Here is an 8,863-nt window from a genome sequence, read left to right as displayed (position 1 = left end):
ATATTAGTGAGAAAATAAATTTGTGGACATAGAAATATTCTTCTGTAGTTATCATGGGATTTATAAACATCTTCAATTCAGAAAAATATAAGATTTTTCACAGTGATGATGCTTCTGGGATTTGATTCTCATTTCCTCTGATACAGGTTTGTCTCCAAAAGACAGAGGCACACTGTTCAAACCAAACCATTCCTGAGAGACACTAATTTGCTCAATGGATAGAAGTTGGTAATGCAGCTCAGTTGATAGATAGAACGTATGAACTGGATCCTACCTTCTAGCCATTTAAACCAGGCATTTTGTGTCACATCTTTAATCCTAGTACACAAGAGGTGGACTTGGAAGGGATCAGGAGCTTAGTGTCTCCTTGGCTATACAACAATTGAGTCATCCTGGGCTATACGAGACCTTGTCTGAATTAAATGCATATTATGGGTACAGATTATGATTATTTTTAGGAATTCTGAACAAAGATGAACCAAGTGCCTGACTTACCATATCTAAAACATCATTTTGTTTTCTTTTTCCAACATAGAAATCTTGATTTTTGTTTCACATACATTTCAGACAAAAAAGTAATTTAGCCTCTATTAGATGACAGGATTGATTGTTTAAACAAAGAGTAAAGAATCTAAGTCGCCAATAAAGTTTTCTGTTTGTTTTTACTTAATAACAAGTGGTTTTAGGTATCTAAGTCACTGTCAGTCATATTAATAGATTTTTAAATAATGTTATTTTCTTGGACATATAGCTTTAAAATTTTCTCAAAGCCTAGTCATATACAAGTTGATTGACAGGTAAAGTAAAATCCACCCCTCTTTTCTAATTACAAATTATGGGCTACATTCTTTTCAGTGTGACTAGGTTTCTCGTTTTGTGTTTAATGCTTTTATCTATTTGATCAATGTGATTTCAAATATCCAAATTTTTGGATTTTATCTATATGGTCATTGTTTACCATTTTCTCTGTTTCTCATCTGGGTGTTTAAGGTGACAGCTACACAGGGCCCAAGGGTAGTTAAAGCATACATCTGAGAATCATAAATCTAACTTCTATCCTGTTCCTTGTCAGCACTGACAGTAACCTTGAGGAAATCACTTAATCTCTTTGTGCCTCCATCACTTTGCTATAAAACTAGGATAATGATACTTATCTCACTGGATAAGAGGGAGGTGTTAGTGTTTGTTAAGCCTCAGAGATTTTCAGATAAAGTAAACTACCACAGAATTGTTAATATAAAGAAATCATTGTTATACTCTGTTCTACTCATTTCAAGGTATATGTGTGTAGCTCATTACAAAGCCTTCATAATGATACTTTAGTCACTTGAAAAGTTAATAAAATAGATTTAGAAGTATTTTGTCATAACAGTAATTATTACATTAAAATAATGAGCATAATTTACCTCTAATTCTTGAAAAATTCTCATGCAGAATAAGTGTACTTAAGAAATTTATTTTGCCATAAATATAGAGATATATAGAAAATAAAACTGTTGTGGACATAGACTTATGTTACTGTAGAGTGCTCAATCACAAATGACTCCACTTCCATCACTTACTAATATCTTACTAATTACTTGTATTTTACATTTTCTAGAAGCATGTGTTGACATTTCCATGTGATGTCCCCCCAGAAGGAGGGATATGTGAGAGAAAAGTGCTTTGAAGAGAGTAATAAACTGATCAAAGCTTTTGCAGTGAACATCCTGTATTATGCTGAAATGCAACCCCAATGCAGATGCTGGGGTGATATTGACAGTGAGGGATGAAATGAAGAGCGATTCTGGCTGGGGAAACTTGAGAGGAAGGGAAGCACAAGAATTTCAGGGATAACAGACCTCATTGGATGATTGTGATGAAGGAAAACACAGCGGTTTGCCTGAGGTCCTTTTAGTTAGATAAAGGAGGATGAGCTAACTGTAGAGGCAGTAATGCAGGCAGGGTCCCAGAGCTACAGACACTGGGCAGGAACTGTTGTCAGTTGTGTGATAGATGTAGTATTGAATAACGTAAACAGACAGGGTGTTGGCAGAAGGTTGATGTCAGTTATCTCTGTGGACAATCATGGTTGAGTAATATGCAGTATTATCTCTGTGGACAATCATGGTTTAGTAATATGCAGTAGACCTTCAAAGTGCTATTGGATAAACTCAGGAGCATCAGAAATGCCATACAAAGTACAGCTGGATTGATCTTCATTAGAGAGGTCACCTGATGAAGGGACTCTACCTGCCTCTGCCTCTCCTCTGATCTAACTCATATGAGCAACAATCAGTGGTCATTTTTTCTAATCATGACATCATCCTCACAAGAAGAATTACACTCCACAGGAACAGCACAGTGGTTTCCTGTGGAGTAAGAGTTAAGCTCTTAGTGTAGCAAGAGTGTGTGCTTGTGAAGGTGCACATATTGGCCCTTACAGAAAACCAGGAGAAACAATTTCTCAAGTCAAAGTGCATACATTCACCTTACACCCAAGCAGTTAAAGAAAGTGGTTTTGGTAGGCCTTGCATGTTTGGCTTTATTGGTAAGTATTTCCTGTGGGTTATCTTGTGGCACAGATCTATGCTGACAACATCAACAGATAGCTGACCTGCTGGCTCAGTACTAGAGCAGTCTATGAAGCATCTCATCAAGTGCTTATTGCAGCTGCTAGTCTGGTGGTGTTTCATCATTCCTGGAAGCAGAACAATGACAACCACTAACTCTTATTATTTTGTATCATCACTACAATTATGTCCTTCCTCCCTATGATAATATAATCCATGGAATCCTCTATGCTTAATTCTTCAACCTCAATCTCTTCCTTTGGACCCATAGAATTAATTTAATCAAATATAGAAATAAAATAATAGTTTTAAATATATCAAATAAGAGATTTGAGCACCCTCAGGTATAAATCACTCCCTTACTAGCCATAGGAGAGTGCCTTAGAAGTGAATGCTGTCATTACAACACAATTATCAAGCACACCTCATCACAATCAGAGGGTCTATTTTCCTCTCTTACTCCCATGTCTATGGCAGATGCAGAGGTCTTGGTGGACTCTTTAGAATATTGAAGGTATCACTAACACATTCAAAAGCACTGGAGACATCTAGTATAAAGCAGAGTGCAGAGCCAGGGAGAATCATGCATCAATTTATGCCTCAGAGGGAACAGCATCCATGGAAGCATGAGAAAAGTATTGTCATTTATGGCAAATACCAAAGAAAAGTTAAGAATACAGCATTCCTAGACTGCTTGTTCAAGGTGTCAATATAATAATATAACTCTTACCTCAGAAAGGGATGAGAGGTATTTTATTTGGAGGCAAATGTGAGAGACGAGACCGTTGCCCAAGAACAGAGCCAGCTAACATCAATTTCTATAGATTAAGGTACTTTTCAAATACATTGCTAAGAGTATTAGATCGGTTGCAGAAGGCAAAGGGGAAGTCTCCGGCACAGCCCCTCAGATGCTATCTTCAAGTACTTTTAGTTTTTTGATTGCTACAAGCTAGTGGTCCCTTGGGTTAATGTATTACACAAGGCCTTAGCAGTTGGCCATAAGGTTATTAGGTCAGCCACAGAGTCCAGCTATACAAGGAATATACAGGGACTGAAGACAGCCTAAAGCAAATTGTAATTTTATAATTAGGCTATATGTGGTGGTATTGTCTTTCCCAAAATATTGTGCACCCTAATAAAATTATCTGGGTCAGAGAACAGACAGCCACTAGATACAGAGGCTAGAAAATGGTGGCACTCACGCCTTTAATTCTGGCATTTCAGAGGCAGAAATCCCTCTGGATCTCTGTGAGTTCAAGGCCACATTGGAAACAGCCAGGCATGGTGACTCACGCCTTTAATCACAAGAAGTGATGGCAAAACCAGAAAGATATATAAGGCGTGAGGACTAGAAGCATGTGGCTGGTTAAGCATTCAGGCTTTTGAGCAGCAGTTCAGCTAAGATCCATTCTGGATGAGGACACAGAAGCTTGCAGTCTGAGGAAACAGGATCAGTTGAGGAATTGGCAAGGTGAGATAGCTGTGGATTGTTCTGTCTCTCTGATCTTCCAGCATTCACCACAATAACTGGCCTCTGCGGGTTTGATTTCATTAATAAGAACTTTTAAGATTCCTGCTACAGCTAATTACCTAGAATATTCCAGCCTCTCCACAGTCACTGGAGTTCTAATAGATAAAGAGGCTAACACAAGTTTCAGTGAAGTGTGATTCTTTTCATGAACTTTTCTTTAAAGCTCTAAATACGAATTAGTCCCCTAGCTATACCTCAGATACTTAACTGGGCTCCTCATTTAGACCCTGTCATGGTTTGAATAAGAATGGCTCCACAGCTCATATATTTGACCTTTGTCACCAAGGAGTGGCACTGTGTTGACAGGATTAGGTGGTGTGGCCTTGTGGGAGAAGGTGTATCACTGGGGGTGGGCCTTGAGGTTTCAAAGCCCCAGCCAGGCATGGTGGCTTCCTGTTCCTTCTACCTTTGGATCCAGATGTAGAACTCTCAGCTAGCATCTTTCTCTGTATGCCACCATGCTCCTTGCCATGAAGATAATGCACCAAACCTCTGAAGCTGTAAGCAGCCCCCAATTAGATGCTATCTTTTTAGGAGTTGCCCTGGTCATGGTGTCTCTTCACAGCAATAGAACACTGACTAAGACAGAGCATATATTCATAATTGTATATGCAACTCTCAAGTGACACATTGTTTCACAGGAAAAGAGAGGGCAGAGAAAGCTATACCATCTTGGTCTGCCATACTAACAGGGAAAATCATTATATTAAGAGTGAAGTTTGCTACTATAAGAGTTGATCTAGGAAGCAGATTTCAATCATTCCCCTCTTTCAATGCCCAGGTTGTTTTTTGCTTGATTGTTTGTTTCTTTTCGTTTATAGTTATTGTTGTTGTTTTCAAGACAGGGTTTTTGCATGTAGCCCTGGCTGTCCTAGAACTGACTCTGTAGCCCAGGCTGGCCTGAAACTCCTGAGATCCTCCTGCCTCTACCTCCCTAGTTCTGGGATTAAAGGCATGTGTTCAATGCCAGATTCAATGTCCAGTTTAATGGGCAACCACAGCAACAGTGTTTGAAATGGCCCTAATAATAGATGCTGAGCTTCAGGAGAAATTAAGATCTTGCTACTCCATTAGACAGTAAAGGTAGAAACTTCAAAATTATATCCAGTGTTGAGGTGTATTTTGAGTTAGTGGCAAGTGAGTTGTGGGAACTTGTTCCTACAAGCCACAAGAAGGGCTGAACATTGTTTGCCTACAGCATTTAAGGCTTCACTAGAATAATATATATTAGACTAACCCTTACTCTGATAATGCTTAAGAGAAAAAGTGCTGGGAGTTCATATCCAACTCACAAGAACCCACAAGTAATGACCAGAGGGAGCTAACGTATATACATTCAGGTGTCTCAGAAATGACAACATTTGCTGCTCTTCCAGAGAATCCAGATTTTGTTCCCAGCACTCATGTGATGCCTCACAACCACCTTTAACTCCAGTTCCAGGGGACCCAGCTCCCTCTTCTGTCCTCTGAAGGTACATGAATGACAAACATAACGAGGTAATAGTCACACACATAAAATAAAGCAAAATAAATCTTTTAAAAAAGTTCTGCACATAGTTACACCTATGTAATAGAAGCCAAGGTTGTATGAACAGATAAATACATAAACTTTTGCTACATAATCATATGTGTTAGATGTATCAGCAACACTGATGTCAGAATAATGAGAACATACATGTTTTATTAAAGCAGACTACAGGTGTGAATGCTGTGGCTAAACAGAATTAAAAATATGTGAGGGATGTGAAGAAAAAAGAAGGACATGACAGTGAATGTGGGCGGAGGAAAAGATGCTAAATACCAAAATGTTTTTCTTGATTCACTTGATTCACAGAGAAGGCTAATTTGGAATAGGATGATTAAGTTTGTAGTTCTTTTCACACTAATTTGTATTTTTGTTATGAGTAGTTAAGGTTAAATTTAAACATTTTCATATGTAATCTCAAGTCACTTGGTTACCCTAATTTGGAAATTTTCTGTGGATGCATTTTACCCACATGTATAGTACAGTTTTTATTTTAAGTTTTTATTATTAAAACAAATAATTCAGTCAAATATTTTTATCAGAAATATTTTTTTTCTGTGTCATACCTAAAATAACTCCAGTTTGCTCCTTTTAAAGTGTCTCAATTTCATCAAAATTTAATGTTTCATCTGATATTTGCCACATTTCTTCATTCTTTTTGTTCCATGCTGACATTTACAATGATTGATTTTTTAAAATTATTTTCCCCTTTATCTTTCTGATAAATGGTGGTAATTTTTGATTTGATTTCAAGAGTACCACTCCATGGGTGTAAGCTTCTGACCCTTTATTCCATCAAACTACATTGATGTCATTGTCCAGTAGTACTCTCTGATGGATGAGTTCATCAAGCTACGGAAACAAGACAGGGAGGGGCTTATGAGACCATCAACAGAAATGATGGGAAGAAGCAGAACCAGCGAGACCACACCTGCTGCCTCTCAGCACAGATGCCCTTACAGCTATTTGGTCTCTTTAGGAATATTGTAAGAGATCTTTTTTTTTTCTTCTTTTCACAGTACAGTTAAAATTTGAAAGAAATTTGGCATCTAAAGTACAGACAATGGAAATACATTCATGGACCTCCTTCACATTCATGACTTCTCAATAGATGTAGTTTTAATACTGAAATCATTTTCTGAGGCACTAAACTTGCTGTTGTGCTGTCCCTACATCAGTCTGACAAAATTCCTGCTTGTTTATTTATTTATGTAACTTCTTTGATGCTTTATTTATTGTGTCTTCATTAACTAGGGAGAAAGTCTTGACTTCTTAAAACTATGTTACCTGTTGTTTTTAAGTTTACTACTACATTTTAGACATAAAATATGTGTACCAACCATAGAGGTCTAACCATGTTTGTGTTAAGTAGAAGAATTATTACTTGATCACCACCAAACATGACCATGTCTATATACAAGGAGCCTCTGAATATACTACCTTAAATGGCAAAAAGACTGTACAGTTATGTCCAAGCAGAGAGACTGTTGAAGGAGCTAGTTTCACATTTTGCCTTCACACAAACCTAAGCACACAAGGATTAAAGCAGAACATTCTCCCAGCAGTGGTTACGAAGAGAAAGACAGCCATAGGAGTCTATGAACATTTGGACAGCTGAGCATGAGTGCTGCAATCCTCAGACAAACAAACAACAACAGCAACAGCAAAATCTTAATCAAGGACGGGTTTATTTTGTCTTACAGTTTAGAGGGTACAGGCAGTTATTATGGGGAAGCCATGCAGCTGGAGCTAGGTTGGGCATTGGCAGCAGAATCTATTAATGGACAGTCACTTCTCAATTGCATAGAAGCAGGAATATACCAGAATCAGCAGGCTATAATCCTCAAGCTCAGCTCTGGTGTCCTATGCACACCAGCCAGCTACTCTCAAAAGTTTCACACACTCTGCAAACAACTCACTGCCTGGAGACATCTAGCTCAAACACGTGAGTCTGTGGGGACAAGTCATATTCAGACCCTTAACTTGAAGTCTAAATGGAATAATACGATGAGCAGAGTTATGAGATGGACAACAGAATACAATAAAGTGCACGTCAAAACAGCCTTTGGCTATTTAATTTACAACACGATGCTGCTTTCATAGTGTAATTCTTGGTAGCAGGAGAATGCTTTTTCAGTATTTTATTTTAGCACCTGGAATGGGTTATGCACACAGTTGGATTTTAATAAAATATATGTGTGCTTTAAAACCTTTCTTTTTTATTGTCATTTAAAGTTATTTAAACACGTAATTTGTAAGACATTTAACATTACACACACACACACAGACACACAGACACACACATCCCCAGAAACCCATTTTTTGAAAGTTTCTGGAAAGTCCACAAAAAACAAACTGCTGATATGCCATGTATGAAATAAGGCTTGAGAAATCTGGAAATACATTCAAGTAGATAAGGGATTGTGAAATGTTTCTGTCTTAGTATCTGAAAGCTTTATTTCTTCCTGAATTCCAGCTTCATCATTAAAAAGAATGCATTGGATGATAAAGGGAGACTTTATGCCATTTTCTCTTAAGAATGTAGCATCTACATCAAGTTCAATATGCTGTTATATTCCAAAGCATCTGATTTTAGGTGATTGAAATGTGAAAAACACAGTCTTCAGCCTCTCCAGCTTTATTGTAACTAGGAGCAGATGTTCAGCAATATAAACTAATTAACTCTACTTTTTATTACTCTGATTAGAGTATTTAAAACCTTTTAATAGACAATTAAATTTTTTTAATATCCTTAAATTTTAGTTTATTGTAAAATGAGTGATTTTTATTCTTTTGGAAAGTGTATTTTAAAAGATATTTTTCTAAGATTTTTCATTTAGTTAAAGGAAAAAAAAACCAAGCGTCATTTTAGTGTGAAAGAATACATTTATTATAGTTCATAAAACATTACTGATTTTATTAACATCTGCAAACACTTATTTCAGAAAGAGAACCAATCCTTCAAAAGTCAATTTTTCTGAAATTTTCTTTTTCAGTCTGAGAGTGAAATAACCAAAGGATGTGATTTGGTAAAATCAGCAATAGTGTGTGCTCCTACACCAGATCCTATGAAAGGGTGCATGAATCCTACGACCTTGCTCATACACCAGATCTGTGTAAGGGTGTTCGAATCCCCTACCCAGCTCATACACCAGATCCCATGTAAAGGTGTTCGAATCTTACCACATAGCCACATAGGGTTCCTTTCTTGACCTTACTAACTCTCAGTTAATGCAGTAGTACATTGCTTTTGTA

The sequence above is a fragment of the Onychomys torridus genome, chromosome 3 (assembly GCF_903995425.1).
Source record: "Onychomys torridus chromosome 3, mOncTor1.1, whole genome shotgun sequence".
Taxonomy (NCBI): Eukaryota; Metazoa; Chordata; class Mammalia; order Rodentia; family Cricetidae; genus Onychomys; species Onychomys torridus.
The sequence above is the reverse complement of the archived record's forward strand: the minus strand, read 5'-3'. Positions refer to the sequence as shown.